General features: G+C 40.7%; 1 long non-coding RNA gene across 2 annotated transcripts in view; it reads left to right on the forward strand.

The window, feature by feature from the left end:
• LOC310673098 overlaps positions 1 to 19,104 on the forward strand; it is a 31,844-nt gene that overhangs the window by 3,998 nt on the left and 8,742 nt on the right. Inside the window, exons 2-4 of one of the 2 annotated variants that reach the window (XR_014508848.1) lie at positions 1,320 to 1,403; positions 9,639 to 9,994; positions 14,573 to 18,054. This is a non-coding gene — a long non-coding RNA (uncharacterized lncRNA). Of the gene's footprint in view, positions 1 to 1,319; positions 1,404 to 9,638; positions 9,995 to 14,572; positions 18,055 to 19,104 lie in introns of those variants that run through there. The other variant, XR_014508847.1, reaches the window with a different exon arrangement.

Raw genomic sequence — 19,104 nt, forward strand, 5'->3', positions numbered from 1 at the left:
TTATCCTTAAGCAAATGTGCATAGGATTGCAGCTTTAATTGTTCAAAATGAAAAGATTGCAACATTTCCAAACTGACTTACAAGTGGATGAACGTTATTTGCACTACAATGCTGGGAAAATGTGGGATGTTGGTGATAGACTACTTGCAGTATCTTAATCAGTGTACTGGATCCCACCCCATATCAATGATAGGGGCCCTTTCTTGGGAGTAAAGAAGTCCAGCTTTATTCTAGTACGTAGACAGTCAGTACAAGCAATAGGAGAAAAGCAGGAACTAGTTCAGATGCCCTTAGGTGCCAGTGATGCAGAAAAAACCAAACCCGGTTAGGAGAGGAACTTCAAGGCTGAGGGACAAGACCAGAGGTAATGACTGCAAGATCAGGAGCTGAGATCTGAGACTCAACAGGAGCATGAAATTGATTCAACCATTGGTCCCACCTACCAATCACACTTTTATACAGAGACAGAGGAAGTCCAGTAATTCGCACAAATGCCTGTACCGCTGAGAGCTCCTGGAACCTTGGGGTGAAGGGACGGTAATAAATTGTAATAATTAATTATATCATCCTCATAATTGACAGCATCTTCCCCCTCCTTACACAGGGAATTACTGTGGGTCCATCATGTTTGGCCTATCTACAGCAGAACCAACAACATTACAGAATTACAATCCTGCACACTGACAAAAACCAAACCATAGCAACAGCTGTAGAAATAAAAGTTAATATAGAAAGATCAATCAACATGTAGCATTGAGAAAATGCCACAATGATGACACTTTACGCTCTCCACATCTACACTTATATACAATGTACCCAAAACGTTTAGGGGAAGTCTGTTGTGCTTTTAGGTCAGAAACCACCCATAGCCACATCTTCAGGGCTTTCTCAGATCAGTCCCTGGTAACCCATATAAAACCAGCAGCACCCTTTTCTCAGGGCTGTGATGGAAAGAACTGTTGCTTCAATCACTACCAACAACCACTGTGCTCTCTGAGGGATCTGGTGTCATTCTGTGATTGGTCTCTGAGTTAGTGAGCAGCATCCCGCCCTCCATTGTGGTGATAAAAGGAGCAGGAAAGTTGCCTTTGACATAACAGTTGCACAAGTCATAACTTCCCACCATTACAATAGTATTGAAAATCTGAAGGCAGCCCTGTTTTTAATGTTTGAAGCTTTATTATGTTTTTATATGTGTTGGAAGCCACTCCGAGTGGCTGGGGCTACCTAGCCAGATAGGCGGGGTATTATTATTATTATTATTATTATTATTATTGCCATGGTTTTTCTTTTCTCTTCCTCCCATCCTGTCAATATAGCATTGTGTCCTCCTAATACAAGGGGGTTTGATCCTATTCTTGTGGCCGCAAATCAGGAATGGGAAGGCACTATTATCCTCTCAGGTATTTAATTGAATTTCTTGCAATTTTGCATGCATTATAATAGACTTTTTAGTCCACGAGAAAACAAGGTTTTAAACATGTGCTGTACGTTAAATATTCAGCAAGGCAAAGAAAACAGTTCTTGAGGAGTATAGTAATTTTACAGTCTCTGGTTTCTAATAAATTTTTACAGCAATCCTAAACTGCATTAGCAAGTTCCAGTTTATTGTCAAGCTTCTGCACAACATCGCTCAATGACATGTCAAATCTTTACCACGGCAGTTGAACTCCTAAAGCTGTCCTCATTGGCAGGAAACTTGTCAGATTAAATTGCCACCTCTTGTCAAGTGAAGATATACAACCTGATATCTCTCTGCTGCTGATGACACAAACAGTTGCTTCAATTTGGACAGATTATGAATTTTCTAGCCTGTCCCACTCTTTAAGGAAGCAGAGATATAAAGCTCAGGGTAAGGGAGGAAGTGTAATTTATTGACCACTCGAGGTACCTGGTTCATTATAGATTTCTAATACTCTTGCCTCCCCTTGCCTATTTCATATTCTGTTGCATTTAGCAACCATGAAACAGCTTGGGCATATTGGTTTAGCTTCCTAGGGGATTAGATAGCAAAATGTCATCAATGTTCTCTGCCTCTTTCTGGTGCACCACTTTGTAATCGGTTGCCCGTATGCATATTTAGTATTTTGAACATTTCCCCCCATGAAATTGCTCTTCCTCCTCTTGCAATGAGATTCTAATGGTAGAATCTTGTGCTGCTAAGAAAATATTATTCAGAACATGTGTATCATTACAGAGCACAGGAGATGATGGGCTAGATTAGCCAATAGAATAGAAATTTGTTTTGTATAATGCTCTTTTACAGGCAAGACATTGGAAAGTGCTTTACATAGCAATGAGTTAAACACTTCTATTAAGCAATAACAGCAGAATGCTACAAAGCCAATCTATTACATCTGTGCTTTCAGTAGCATCTCCTCTGCACCCCAGAATATTGAATCGGTTTGAGTCTGGCGCCCACTGCCCACTCAATGAGGAGAATGTGTTCTTTGTGGTTCTTTCACATAGAGAAACTTGATCTGGAAACCATAACCTGGATGCTTGACCCCCTAATGCCAGCAGTTATTTTATAAACACTTCCTAAAGTATTAACCACATACATTTTAAATTATGCAACCATATCCTAAAATGGGCAACAAAGATTATATGTCATTAGTGCTGTCATTGGATACAACTAGTGGAGTAATGGAATGCTGGGATCCTGCTGCCAATAAGCCTCCAGTTGTTTTATTCTTCTTCTTTGCCAACCATTGGGAGCAGAAGGGATGGGTAACTTACAACTGGAGGAGGTACGATTTCTCCACAATATCTTGCTCCCTGGACAGTGCAATCCCTTATGTTCCTATACAGGACTAATTTCCATTAAGATCAATGTGATTTACTCCTAAGTAAGTGTGGATTGCTTTAAAGCCTTCAACATTTATACTGATAAATTTAAGGGAAGGAACTGTACTCCATACATCTTGTGGACTTTACACCTGAGCGTATCAGAATGCAAATACTGGTGTGTTGTAGCATACCATACTTCTGTACACATTCAGTGTCCTGGTTATTGTTAAGTTTTTTAAAAAAAGTTGGTTCTCCATGAGTCAGCAGAGATGACTAATTTGCCACAGTGCAACTGCAGGCATCTTGTGACTGTCGGATCAGAGTTGCCGGGCAGAACTGGCATGAAAATCTGGGTAGTTAAGGGGCTCAGGTTACAGCATTCAGGGTGGTTCAACAGTAGGAGAATTTGTCTGAAACAGTGTGGATCAGTTTTGAAGAAGAAGAACTGGAACTGTGGTCAAGGCTGAAGACTTGAACTGGTAAATAAGTTGCAGCTGCAGAGTAACCTTGAAACTGGTGGCTTATGGCAGAGGGAAAAGGAAAATTACAGCAATTTCAAGACAAAACAACAAGATCTGGTAAATCTTTTCACACGGGAAGGAGGGGATCCTTCCCTGAACCTACAGGAAGTGCCTCTGTTATACCCAAAGTAAAAGAAATGTCTGGGACAGAAGACCTTATTACTGCAGGATTTGCAAGGGTACAGGGATCCCTAGACAAACTGACACAAGAAGTGTCAGAAACTAAAAAACAAGTTGTGGAAGTAAAAAGTCAAGTTGAAGAAACAAACAAAGGGGTAACAGAGGCCTTCCAAAAGATAGAACAGAACTTTGCCAGTATAAAACAGAATACAGCCTCAATTAAGGAATTATTTGAGGCGTCGGTTGAGACAAGAAAAATTGCTGAGGAGGCAAGGGGGGTTGCAGCTGCTACAGAGGAGAAATTGCCACCGATGAGCAAGCAATTGGAGGAGTATAGAGCAAGATTTTCTATGCTGGAATTAAAAGATAAACAAACTAATCTGAGAATTAGAAACGTTCCAGAGATCGAGGAAGGAAGCCTGCGGGACCTTCTGACACAAGAATTTCAGAAATTTTGGACTTTGGAGCCTGAGAAGGAGGAATTTAAGATCCTGAGTGCCTTTTCGTCTGGGAAGAACAAGCAAGAAGATCAAAATTAGAGACTGTTTGGTTACATTTAGAACCAAAGAAGAAAGAGACAAGATTTTGGGACTACATTTTCAAAAATCATTGATAATTAATCAATCCAAAGTCGAGATCTTCAAGGATATTCCAAAGCATCTTCTGGACCTTAGATCGAATTATAAAGATCTAGTTATTCAATTAAGAAAAAACAACATCATTTTCAGGTGGGAATTTCCGGAAGGACTCTCCTTCAGTATCAAGGGAAGAAAGACAAAAGTAAGATCAGTGGAAGACAAGAACGCCTTTTTAGAAGTTTATGGAGAGGACCTACAGAAAGGAACATTAAAAGTAGCAGATTCCTTGGAGTCATCAGAGGAGGGAGAGGAAGACAAGACAGGAGCAAGGCCGAAACGAAACAGAAAGAAGAGGACAACGCCGGACTTGACAGATAAAGACAAGACAGAGGGAGCATCTGGAGGAATATAACAGAATAAATTCATCATGTCTCTGCAACTTCTAAGCTGGAATTGTAATGGCCTCAACTCAGTTCGAAAGAGGAAATCGATATTCCATATTTTAAAGAAAGAACAATTGGACTTGATCTGCTTACAAGAAACACATGTGACCAGGCTCCATAGGAAAATTTTAATTAACAAAAGATTGGGTCAAGAATTTATCTCATCTGACAAAGTCAAAAAAAGAGGAGTAGTAATATATGCCAAAGAGAGCCTTACACCAAAATTTATGTTTAAGGATGAACATGGAAGATATTTGGCAATTGAAATACAGTACCATGGACAGAAGTATCTGATAGTAGGAGTGTATGCACCAAACGAGGGAAAATCCGAGTTTTTTAAGAAGCTGCATGAGACACTGAATGAATATTTGGAATACAGTGTGATTTTGATGGGAGATATGAATGGAGTTGTTTCAACAAATATGGACAAGGCGCAACGACAGGTGGTCACCAAGGATGGTAGACTACCGAAAACCTTTTTTGATTTGACTGATAACCTGGACTTGATTGACATCTGGAGAACCAAAAACCCGTTAGGAAGAGAGGGAACCTTCTATTCTGAAGCTAAAATGACTTGGACACGAATCGACCAAATATGGATCACCCGAGGACTGGCACCAAATATAAAAAAGGTGGAAATCTGCCCAAAAACTTGCTCCGACCATAATGCAGTAAAGATGGGAATGAACTTACTACCAACTGGTTCTTTCAGATGGAGAATGAACGACTCTCTCTTCAGGGATGAGGAAGTGAACAAAAAGGCCCAGAAAACTTTGAAAGACTATTTCGAGATAAATTTGAACACGACGGTGGAGAAAAGAATCGTATGGGATGCAAGTAAAGCTGTTATGAGAGGGTTCTTGATACAACAAAATACGCTTAAAAAGAGATTACAAAAGGAAAGAAGGGAAAAGATCTTGGAAAAGATCAATGAAGGAGAAAAGAGATTGAGATTAAAGCCAAATTCAAAGGAAACTCTAAGAGAGATTAAATTATATCAAGTGGAATATATGCAAATGGTAAATCAAGAGATTGAGTGGAAGATCAGACAAATGAGACAGAGAACTTTTGAATCTGCAAACAAGTGTGGGAAATTATTGGCTTGGCAAATTAAGAAGAGACAAAAGTTGAATACAATAACAAATCTAGAAGTGGAAGGAAAAACTATTCAGAACCCTACAGAAATAAGGACCGCTTTTCAAAAATATTTTAAACAGCTTTATTCTCAACAACCCCAGAAGGAAGTAGACATAGAGAAATTCTTGAAAGCGAATGGGCTACCGAAAATATCTCAAGAGAATAGATTGAAATTGAATTATAGCATAACAGACCAAGAGGTCGAGAGTGCCATTCAGAATATGCAACTGGGCAAGTCTCCAGGACCCGATGGACTGACTGCTAGATATTATAAAGCACTGAAAGACTGGCTAATTCAGCCATTGAGAGAAGTTTGTAACAAAATACTTCAGGGGGAGAAGGCACCAGATACGTGGAAAGAAGCTTTTGTTACACTTATACCAAAGGTAGAGACTCAGAAACACCAACTCAAAGACTACCGCCCAATATCATTACTTAATGTGGATTACAAAATTTTTGCAGATATTCTGGCTAGAAGATTCAAGAAGGTTTTAATAGAGGAGATTCATAAGGACCAAGCAGGCTTTCTCCCAGGAAGACATTTATCAGATAATGTAAGGAATATAATAGACATTCTGGAATTTTTACAAGAAAAAATAAATACTAAGGCGGTTCTAATATTTGTGGATGCGGAGAAGGCCTTCGATAATATTTCTTGGAGTTTTATGAAGAAAAATCTCCAAAGTATGGGGGTAGGTCAGGAATTTGAAAATGGTATAGGTGCAATCTATTCTGAACAAAAAGCTAAGTTAATTGTAAACAGTGTAATCACTGAGGAGTTCAGAATAGAGAAAGGTACGCGACAAGGTTGCCCAATTTCTCCTTTGCTGTTTATATCAGTCCTGGAGGTGTTGCTGAATATGATTAGAAAGGACCAATTGGTCAGAGGGATTCAGGTCGGAGCTAAACAATATAAATTAAGAGCATTTGCAGATGACCTAGTTCTGACATTACAGGAGCCAGAATCCAGTGTGAAAAGAGCCTTAGAACTGATCCAAGAGTTTGGTCGACTGGCAGGGTTTAAATTGAACAAAACAAAAACCAAAGTTTTGACAAAGAATCTAACAGAAATTGAGAAAGAAAGATTTCAGAATGAGACAGGATTGGCAGTAGTGAAAAAAGTGAAATATTTGGGTATTACTATGACTGCGAAAAATGGAAATTTATATAAAGACAATTATGAGAAAAGTTGGTCGGAGATAAAGAAAGATCTAGATATATGGTCTAATTTGAAACCCTCCTTAATGGGTCGTATTGCTGTGATAAAGATGAATGTATTGCCAAGAATGTTGTTTTTGTTTCAGACACTGCAAATTATAGATAAGATTGATTGTTTCAAGAGGTGGCAAAGAGATATATCCAGATTTGTCTGGCAGGGCAAAAAGCCAAGGATAAAATTTAAAATATTGACCGACGCAAAAGAAAGAGGGGGCTTTGCCCTGCCAGACCTGAAACTTTATTATGAGGCGGCAGCCTTTTGTTGGTTAAAAGAATGGCTACTTCTTGAAAACACTGACATGTTGGATCTAGAAGGATTTAACAATGTTTTTGGTTGGCATGCATATCTATGGTATGACAAGGTTAAAGTGCATAGAATGTTTAAAATCCACATTGTTAGGAATGCATTGTTTAAAGTTTGGATGAGGTATAAAGACTTGCTTGAAACCAAGACCCCAAGGTGGTTGTCCCCAATGGAAGCAAAAGCACTAAAAAAGCTCAATATGGAGGCAAACTGGCCAAAATATTGGGAGATTTTAGAACAAGATGGAGACAAATTGAAACTACAGAGTTTTGATAAATTAAAAAGTAAAGTCCGAGATTGGCTCCATTATCATCAAATAATGGAAGCATTTAAAATGGATAGAAAAATTGGCTTCCAGGTGGAAAAATCAAAATTGGAGACAGAATTGTTAGAACCCAAAACTAAGATTTTGTCAAGAATGTATAACTTGCTACTAAAATGGAATACACAGGATGAGGAAGTGAAATCAGTGATGATTAAATGGGCACAAGACTTGGGCCATAATATAATGTTTGCTGACTGGGAACGGTTATGGACCACCGGTATAAAATTTACGGCATCTAATGCCCTAAGAGAGAATGTAATGAAAATGATATATAGGTGGTACATGACACCAGTCAAGCTTGCGAAAATTTACCATTTGCCCGATAATAAGTGTTGGAAATGTAAAGAAGTTGAAGGCACATTCTTTCACCTTTGGTGGACGTGCCCTAAGATTAAGGCATTCTGGGAGATGATTTATAATGAGCTGAAAAAAGTGTTTAAATACACATTTTCGAAGAAGCCAGAAGCCTTTCTCCTGGGCATGGTTGGCCAACAGGTGCACAAGAAAGATAGGATTTTCTTTATGTATGCTACAGCAGCAGCAAGAATACTTATTGCACAGTATTGGAAGACAGAAGAATTACCCACTCTGGAAGAATGGCAGATGAAAGTCATCGACTACATGGAATCAGCAGAAATGACCGGCAGGATTAGAGACCAGGGAGAAGAGACGGTGAGGGAAGATTGGAGGAAATTTAAAGACTATTTACAGAAATACTGCAAGATAACGAACATTTGAAGATATCGGACTGAAGGTGACTGGTTTTTAGCAAGAAAGGTGAACAGAAAAAGATCTAAAATCTAGACTGAAGGAAATATAATTATGGGATATGGATTTAAGATGATGAGAAATTTAAATTATGATAGAGGGAAAGAATTTGCAGACAGAACATTTGATTTGGAATACAGAGTAGGGAGGTTGGGGGAAGTCGCAGAAACAAGTAAATGCAAGGTCATTATGAAGATAAAAAGGGTATTTTTTTTTTAATTTTCTCTATTTTTATTGTTTATTACTGTTGTTTTTGTGTTTTATGTTTGTGTATTTTTTCTGTGTTATGTGTTGTTTATGTTGTTCTTTATTGTTTATGTAAAACTTAATAAATATTTATAAAAAAAAAAAAAAAAAAAGACTTTGTGAAGAGTTGCAGGACTTTGCAAGAAACTGAACTTAGGACTTGACGGCGGACTTGTCTCAGAGAGAGAAGACTACTTGTAACATCTGTAAAGGTAAAGGTAAAGGTAAAGGTACCCCTGACCATTAGGTCCAGTCATGACCGACTCTGGGGTTGCAGCGCTCATCTCACTTTATTGGCCGAGGGAGCTGGCGTACAGCTTCCAGGTCATGTGGCCAGCATAACTAAGCCGCTTCTGACGAACCAGAGCAGTGCACGGAAACACCGTTTACCTTCCCTCCAGAGCGGTACCTATTTATCTACTTGCACTTTGACGTGCTTTCGGACTGCTAGGTGGGCAGGAGCAGGAACTGAGCAATGGGAGCTCACCCCGTCGCGGGGATTTGAACCGCCGACCATCTGATTGGCAAGTCCTAGGCTCTGTGGTTTAACCCACAGCGCCATCCATGTCCAGTGCAACTTCTGTATAGTGGTGTAAATTGGTGTTGGCCTAGTAAAGACAACCCTGCTAAACAGCTGTTTTCTGTGATGCGCTTAGTCACTTGACTGAGCTTCCAAGGTGCATACCCTTATCCAACAATTGTTAGTAGTAAATAAATGGTTCGGGAATCAATTCCTCCAATTCAAAATTTCTGAATCTGTTATGAGCTGAGTCCAACCCACTCTGAAGCTCAGTTCCAGCTCATGATGGGCTCATCAGCCACCTCTCCCGAGAACAGGAGTTTCAGTCATCAACTTTCCATTCTTCCCTAGAAGCAGCATATTTCCCAGGGCACCAGGTGCCTGGAACACTGTTTTGACAGCATTCCCAAGCATAATGAAGGTCCTGGTGCCAGCAATCCTCATAATGAGTTTTGCCCCTCCTGCTGCCACTTCCACTGCCAGGTACATTTTGGGGGAAGGAAGGAAGGAAGGAAGGAAGGAAGGAAGGAAGGAAGGAAGGAAGGGGGAACTCACAAGGAGGGAAGGGATGCTAGGGTCCAATTGTGCTGCTGGTGATCTATTCAGGAGCATGATGAGACCCAAACTTCAGAATGAATGTGGAAATAATACTTATTTTTCTCATGCAGAATGATTTATTTTATCTGAGCCATTTGGAACCAAGATGGGAGGAGCAGATGCTGATATTAATTAGAAGAGGATATGAAGCTGATACTGCTTCAACATCAACTGTATTGTGTAGTGCAGTATGGAGTTGTCAACTGTGATAATTCTGGACAAATACAACAGATAAGAGTGCTGGGAAAAGATGACAAATCTGACTTTATCCAACAGAGAAGCCAAGTGGTTCATGTGAGCAAGACAATAATCCCGCAACTCGTTAGAAACTGGATAAAACCTGGCAGTTTAAAATAGATATGGCAATTTACTGAGTACCAAAATGACATCTGTCATAAAGACAAGAAGTGGAAAACATTTAACACAGGTAAGGATCTTGTCACTACAGTAGATGATCATAAATTTTGTGTGGAAACAATGGCTAACAGATGCAGAAGTGGCCTTTTCTTTCATTATTTTGCCAGAATGAAAGTTAGGCTCTGTCGCTTTTAAAAGAGGCTGTGATATTTTTTTAAAGCACAAACTAATGTTACCTTATTAAAATCTGATCTACATTGAATTACCATAGATATGAGCAGATAAGCCATATGCTACTGCATCTGCTCTTATGTATGAATAAAGAGACTGTCCCCTGTAGGGCTTGCAAATTAATACGCACTAAGATGTCTGCAATGTACATGATATTTCCGGACATTACTATTTGTAGGTAGACAGTGATCAAATTATTGCTTTTATACCACATGTCACTTTTTTCTGTACTGCAACTGAGTCATGATTACAACCAATGGTACCGATATTAGCAACTGTAAGTCAAGGACTTTGAGACTTCTTTATGTAGGGGAGGAACAACATGCACATGAACTTTGCACATCAAAATAGTGGTAGAAAAAGTGTTTAGTACCTTAAGAGTTGTGAATAAAACTTCCCTTGTTTCATTTTCAAGTAGAGCTGAAAGAGGTTTTTGTCCAAAATCTGTTTTAGTGTTGCCTGGAATTTTCCAAAATCATGTAAATTTTTCTGTGTTCTGCCTAATTTTGATATACAGAACTTTGTGCTCACATTAACTGATTTAGTCTATCAGGTTTATTTATTTTAAAGTTAGCCTCATAAACAGACATATTTAATAATACCCAGGATATTGTGGATGTATCTGGAGTCCTCTTTGAGAAACTTTCATGCAATCTTTGAACCTTCTATTTTAGTTTATTTAAATAAGGAACACCAGCACTTCAAGATGAACTGTATCAAATAGATGTGAAATCTCCCAAAAGCTCAATGGGGTGTGACTGCACTAATCAATCTGTACTCTTAGTAGCATGCCCATGGTAAAAGCAGATGAAGTTGGAGGCTAACTATTCATTGAATAACACTCCACCCCCATGAAAAAAAAGGAACTCTGCACCTAAGTCAGGAGACAAATGACAGAGCATTAAGATGTTGCAAAGAAAGGGATCAAATGGCTAGAATATATAGATGTAGACATACCTATACCTGTTGTCACCAGGCCAGAATTTCTGTGGGGGAAAACACAGCTGACTCATGCGGATCCGAAAGCGTAGCAAGACCCCATGAAAATAACTAGACAACACACAGCATATTGGTTTGGGATCAAATAAGGCCACAAGTTTATTGGTTACAGAAGTGAAGCTTTGGCCATAGGCATTGTGGTAATGCCCTATGTCACTCCTGCCCGTCCGCTGGGAATGTTTCTAAGGAGGAAGCCAGTGGTGGTGGTGGGGATGCCCTATGACCTACGTCAAATCGGGGCATCCCCCCAAGCGGTCCTGTTGGAGGAGTGGTATGGCCCTAGCCCCCATCTGGGCATCAAACAGGAGCCACTCCTCCTGGATCTTTTTAACAGGATACCCTTAACTGTGGAGGGGCAGGTGGAGGCTACAACCTCCCCTCCAACCAAGACTAAGCTTACCCAATGCTTATCCGCCTTACAAAGTTGTGACAATGGCTTTGAAGTAGGCAAAAACCCAAATGGCGGCACCAATTTGCCAGAGGGGGAAAATTCCTGCCCAGCCTCAAAAATAGGCAACCAACATTGTAACATTGTCCACAGCAAGGTTGTACCATGAGCTAAATCCTAATCTGAGTGAGGGTGGGTGGAAGAACTGGTGCGACAAGCCCCCCCCCCCCCCCGGCCTGAGATTTATCCTTCCACTGGGTACAGGACAATGTGCCACAATTGTTCAGTTGGTCCTGCACCCAGGTAAACACCCTCTAATTCCTGCCACCATTGGCCAATTTGGCAGCAGGAAGACAATCTGGCCTGCGATGGGCCAGTTCACAGAGGAGGCCGCCCACCCGAGAAGGAGCAAACGGTCTTGCCAAAGCTCCAAATGGCTAGCTACCACTGTAGTGATCTATAGAAATCAAAACATGGAGGAATGGAAGGTGTGTGGAATGGTCAGTTCTGCTTGTGTAAGTGGGACGCCACAATTGTATATTACCCAATAAATGTGTGTATGTGACTGTGCAAAGAAAGTATATTTTCAGTGCATAAGTTAGATTGGCAACAATCAAGTTAACACCATAGATAAAACAGAGACACTGGCTAGCCAGGCTGGCAGGAAGAACAAGTGGGAAATGGAGAAAATTATTTAAGGGAGTTGATGCCAAAAAAGGGGGAAGTAGGAGGGGAGAAGTCAGTTAGATAAACCAAGTGGAAGCCAACTTGGCAAGAGGTCGGGATATATAAAGGTGAAAATATATGCACGTATAGAGCTATGCTAATTACAGTACAAGGTTTGCACAAATATATATAACTATGAATTGCCATATATAATTTAGTGACTTTATACCTGGAGAGTTCAAAACAATCTGCATTATTGAAACTGAAGTGAATTTAAATTGAAAACAGCAAAACATTAATGGAAAAATGGAAATCTGTCCATCCCTACCCTAAATATAATAATATATAAAGATAGGCATTGTTTACTTTATCAGATACCGGCATCATCTCTACCGGCCTTCTTGCCATTAAGTAGTGATAAGTAACAGAATCCAATTATAGGCCATTGACCCTTCTGAACTGCATCTGCATATAATTAATGGAAGCATTATAAACCACATGCTTCATCCGCTGTTCTGTTATATTTTTTAAAAAGCTAAAGGACTATGAAATAAATGCACACTGAGCAGATGTATCATCATAACCAGAAGTAAAGAATCTTACTCATCAGATAACATCATTAACAAGAGGCTGCTACAAAAGTGATACCACATTGCCCTGCTCACAAAGGGCAGACACTCCTTGTCTTCATTTACATTTACAATGGTACCTCGGGTTAAGTACTTAATTCGTTCCGGAGGTCCGTACTTAACCTGAAACTGTTCTTAACCTGCAGTACCACTTTAGCTAATGGGGCCTCCTGCTGCTGCTGCGCCACCGGAGCACGATTTCTGTTCTTAACCTGAAGCACTATTTCTGGGTTAGCGGAGTCTGTAACCTGAAGCGTATGTAACCTGAAGTGTATGTAACCCAAGGTACCACTGTACATGTAATCTGACCAGATCCCTCGCAAAGCGGTGCAGGGCTAGCTCAGGGAGGGCAGTGTGAGCAGCACTCAGAGCCATCACCCTGGCAGCCCCCCAAACTATGCCCCCACAGATGACACCACAGATAAAATGCTCATATCACCTCCAATGCAGCCAGCTCAGATAACCAGTTTCCAGTCACCATACACATGGGAATCAAATACAGAGAAATAAAGTGAAGGGATGGGGTATGGCAGAGCTCAGGTGATCGGGGACAGATGGCCCACTTGGCACTTCATATTTAGTCATTAACAGAGAACTTAAGCCTCTCAAAATGATCCAGACGAAATCCGGAAGTGAAGCAATTTTTGTGAACAGTGAACTGTGCTCTATTGCCAAGGATAAGTTTTGAGAGACGTATCTTGAAGTCCATATTGGAACACAATGCCAGGCCTTCCTATCATTCTTGTGTTCCTGGTGAGATGCAGAAACTTAGTAACCCCAAGGTCTTTTCACAGGATGAGACAGCAGGGTTTTAAAATATGTGACTAATAATACAATGATAGAAACATAGAATTGTAGAATTAGAAGGGACCATGAAGCTCTAGATCAACCCCCTGCAATGCAGGAATCTAAGCGCTCTGGAAAAGACCCTGATGTTGGGAAAGATTGAGGGCACAAGGAGAAGGGGACGACAGAGGACGAGATGGTTGGACAGTGTTCTCGAAGCTACAAACATGAGTCTGACCAAACTGCGGGAGGCAGTGGAAGACAGGAGTGCCAGGCGTGCTCTGGTCCATGGGGTCACGAAGAGTCAGACACGACTAAACAACAACAAAAGCGCTCTGCCTGCTTGTTTTATTGCTATGATTGGGGAATGAATGAATGAATTATATTTCAGCCATCTTTACTTACTTTTGGCCACTCTGGTCTTATCCTGTTTTATTAACATATGACAGAATATATTTTTTATAACTAAACTGTGAAAAGTAAGGAAGAATCAACTTGGTTGTTAAATTTCTTCAGGTGTGCTCTCTGCAAAGAGACATCCCAACTGGGGGAAACCTTTACAGCTTTGGGGAAATCTGCAGAACTCTTGCTTTATTGGGAGTCTTTTGCATTCCAGCATAAAGGCTTTTTAGCCACGTAGGAGGCCTAACCTCTGTCATGTCTGATTCAGCCTTGAGAAGTCTTTGGAAATGGTAAAGAAGAGGTGACACGTTGCCCCTTGCAATTCAGGGAAGGAGGAAACCCTTATGTGTGAGGGATCTTCATGCTGGTGTCACATTGCTCCCTACAAGAGGGTATGGATGACTGTATCAGCCTCCTGAGAAAGGGCTTGAGATTGTAGGGATCATCAAGAACTGAGAAGCCAGCAATATGTGTACTAATACATGCAAGCATTCAACAGAGTTTTTTGGGCCAATATGTTTCCCCAATATTTTATTTATCTTTCCAGAACAGATTTTACAACAGCTGAAGGCAAGCACTGTACCATTTTGAAAACAAACGAAATACAAAATCATAGAAATCTCTTACATGTCTGCAAAGCTTACATGTCTGCTATCAAAGTATGTTGGGGTGTGCCCTCGCATGTCAAACTGTTTAACAATGCACTTTACAAGGTCTCTAGATTTCTCCCTGAGCAGATGTGTTTTTCCCAACTCTAAGTATCGCTGATAGATACAATATACTTGCCATTATGAATAAGATAAAAAGCAGCTGCTCTGCAAGTATTCATTTTCCAAATATATACAGTTCAGTCCACTGATGATAATTAACTGCTAAAAGGGAATGTGGTGAGCAGATCTCAAGATAAATTGCTTTGGCTGATCATTAATTTATAACAGCCCTTTTCAAACTCCAGAAGTAGCTACAAGAGTCATATAACAAGCAAGCGTAAATATTCTGATCTAAACAACAGCAGCAGGTTAAACATCTCCACGGGGCTAACTTAGCTGAATTGAAATGTCTGATCTCAATTGCCTGTTGCTGTATTATGCTTTTCACTGGCTGGCATAAGGAAACTTCGCTCCCTGACAAAAGACAAAACATTTCTGCCAGCTGAGGTGACATTATGCTCATTCAATAATGATACAAGGCCCAGAGGTCCTCCAGCAAGATAGATAACAAAGAAAACCCTCATTAGCTAACTGCAGAAGAATGAAGGTCAACCCACAGAGAGAATTTCATGCTTACATGTCAGTTGGAACATTTGTTCTTCATTAATTCTTTAAACCTAAGCTGGGATATCATCTCATAGCATTTTAATACGCTGTCCTCTGTCAGAAATCTCTCTCAGGGTGTTGTTTTCTTTGTACTCTACTTAAGAGGCCATTTCTATAAGCACTTGACTCCACATCATTGGGCACTAATAATGTTTTAGGATTGTTACATGATTGGATTTAATGTGGGCAATAACAGTTTGGAATTTCAAGATAGGATATACTGCTGCAGTCCTCATTTCAAGGAGCTTGTTATGTGGCTACATAAAAAACCTCAGCTCCACACAGGGTTATGTTTGCATAATGGTGAAGTACTAGGCTGGGTAGAGATTGTTTTTAAGTGCATACCTAGGGGTGAATCTAAGATGTCAACCCCCAGTCTCTCACACAAAACTATAGTGTATTATATAATTTAGTGCCAGTCAACCTGGACAAACAAAAATAGGCATTCCTTCAAGTGGCTTTGGTCTGCAAGCTTTGTCTGCACCTGTGCTGATGTCTCCATGTCCTCTGAGACACAGACAGTGTCAATGCTAGCTCAGTATCCATTTTACTCTCAGTCCAATTTACTCTCAGTCACTTTCCCAGAAGGAGGAGGCTCCTCATTGACAGGGGATAGCTTCACACCAGGAGTTACCTCCTCTGCCAGTCAATTTGGCCCACCCCCTGGATCTAGCTCTCCAATCCTTAGACTACTGGCCTTCTCGCTGGGACCAGATATTTGGCGTCTTGATATCCCCTCCCCTATCCTGCTAGGATGCTCTTCATGGTAGTCCTGCTCCAACTCCCTCCATAACAATTCCATGGCACTCATGACATCCTGTAGAAAGCAGTGGAGACTGTACAAATGTAGTACACTTGCAAAGTTGGCAGGACAACCTTAGCGGATGACTTTCTCAGAAAGAGTGGCTACTCAATATAGTAGCTAACATTCTGATATTACCTCAGAAAAATGCTCTCCAAGACCTCTTTAGTTCAGTATTGCGGGGAAATCCCCGCTCTATGAATAAAGTCAAAACTCCATGGCAATATAACACCCCTGTGAATTTTTTTTGGAAAATGAGAAAACAGACTCTCTCACACACATTCCTCCCAAGCGGTAAAATTGCTACACATACCTTCTGCTCAACCCCACGGTTTGTGTTTCCAGGTTTTGTTTATTAAGTGCAGTGTAGAGTGTGTTAATGACTGGGGAAAACACCCAGTATATTTTCTAAGCTATATTTGAAAAGAGGAACTGTCCAACTTTACAGCTGCCTTGGCCTTGAGTTTATATAAAGACTTATGCCCATTTTCCTATATACTGTACACGAAACAAAATCCTTGCCAGCCACACTACCCATTTTCTAAGTGCTAACCACTTAGAAACTAGCATCTCCCCATGTCTCAGTAATTTCTTCTCTGACTTTTGCTCATTTATTTATTTGATAACAAGCAAAAAGCTCTGAGAGTGAATAAGCAATTACCCAAAAACATCCTTTGGGATCTTTCCGAAATTGGAGAACAAGATGCTTCCGAGCGAGAGTCCCATCCCTCCACATCTAATTCCCTGATAGGAAACTTAATAGTCTTAAAAGCCGATAACATACCATAGTGACTTAGGGTTATCTAGGCACAATACTTCCTGGATCAAAATTACTGACATACCTTTACTGTTATTACAGGGAAAATGGCTCTACCTCACAGGGTAGTCTTAGAGATTCTGCTTTGAGTCTTCCAAGGAAAGAACTTGGAGGGGAGAAGGGCGATGTGGCGGGGAAATTCAGCAGTGTTGTTTCATGTTTGAACCATTATGAAGCTCTGCCTACACACATAGAATGCCTTTTTCCTATTATTGACCAGGTTGGCTTCAGCTTTGAAATAAGTGGGTAAATGAAGAAAGGCTTAGTAAGTCTCTCTGGGCTGGGGTCTGCTTCCAGTGCCTGCAAGGTGAATTCCCCCTTGTAGACAGGATGGTAGGCAGCAGAGGGAATTAGTCTCAACTACTGGTCTGTCTCTAAATGGCAATATAAATGATTCCCTATGACCAGCATAAGTTTCCCATATGAACTTTCACCCTAGGATGACAATGACAGTAGACAGTTTATGTTGGTTTCCTCCCCTAATAAATGTGGGTGGGTGGGAGTGGAATTCATTTATTGTTTTGCAAAGTATCTTCACTCTGGCTATCTAGCTTACCTGCTTGGTTCCCTCGCCCCATCCCATTCATCAATCTAAGTCTATTTACTGAGAAATCAACAAGGCACTAGAGCCGCTAACTAATTCCTTGTGCTTGGTTTTCAATCTACATTACATTCATGTATCCTAGATGCTGATGGTTTTAGTTGTTGTTGTTTCCAGCCTTAGGAAATGAATCTCAGTGTGAAAAATGAAGATTAATATGCTTTATAATCACTCTGTTCTGCTAAAGCCAATTTGAAAATAAGGGAATAGGGATTCATTATGAAAACAACTTTGGATAAAAATAGTCATTGTGCATAATTGTAAGTGCCTAAATAAAATTGTGGCTTTATTTGATATTGTGCACATAAAAAGCATCATAGCAACATGCTCAGTGGCTTTTCTTTTTCAAATTGGCAACTATAGCATTCATTCTGCTAGCAGTTTGCTGTGTTGCATTCAGAGTATGTTAAAAAATAAATGGCATTCTGAACTCTTGCTTTGCTTGGAGGGGGATACTTCTAAGGACAATTACATTAATAAATTAGAACTATTATTCAAAGATGCACTTCCATTTTATTGGTATAATACCAAGTGTTTTTTTCTGCAGAAACATAATGTCTGGGGGCAGAGGGACAATTATGCAGAGGCAATTGCATCAATGATACCACAGACCATTCAGTACTGGCGAATGAGATTTACCTACCTACCTACCTACCTATCACATTTATATCCCACCTTTTTCTCCATGGTGGAATCCATGGTTGTCATTTATTCCCCAACAACCCTGTGAGGTAGGTGAAGCCAAGAGGCAGGGACTGGCCCAAGGTCACCCACTGAGAGCTTCATGACTGAGTAGGGATTTGAATCCTGCTCTCTCAGGTCTAGTTGACACTCTGACTACCACACCACATGGGCTCTGTTATACTGAGTCAAACCTAGTGGTTCATCTAGCTGACCGGCAGTGCTCCGTAGGGTTTCAAACGGGGGCTCTCCCAGCCCTGCCTGAACATGCCATTGGGGATTGAACTATTGAAGATATTTTGGCACCTAAAGCAGAAAACCCCACAAGCACCTCTCCCTATCCCTGGCGGTAAAAAACACATTAATAATAACAATTTATTACCCTTGCATGGCACCGCAAACCTGAGCCAACTGTCTCATGCTGCCTAAAAGTTGTGTGTCAAGGTCCCCAAGACACCCCGAATAAAAGACAATTGACACATAATTTTTGTTTAAGATTTTTGTCATAATTTTGGCCACAACTTTATTAAAATTATAAACGATGTGAGTGGTTGCTTAGGCATTGGTTGCGACTATCTGACCCCGCACGGGGACAGTCTGACATTGCACGCCCACAAAGTCAGAAAGGGGAAAACATTTTGGGGAGAGAGGCGGGACTGGGAATCATGCCTCACCTCTCCCCAAATGCTCCTAGGGGCTCTTGCGTGGCTCTAACCCCTTGACACAGTTCAGACAAAAGTATGGCGAGCCCCCAGGTTCCTTTAACGGAAAACCCCTGCAGCAGCAGCACTTTGGAGGGGCAGGCACAGCCAATCCATACCCCTCCACCAACCAATTCCAAAACCAATGCCTAACCACAACC

Source organism: Podarcis tiliguerta (assembly GCF_965153285.1).
Source record: "Podarcis tiliguerta genome assembly, chromosome: 2".
Lineage (NCBI taxonomy): Eukaryota > Metazoa > Chordata > Lepidosauria > Squamata > Lacertidae > Podarcis > Podarcis tiliguerta.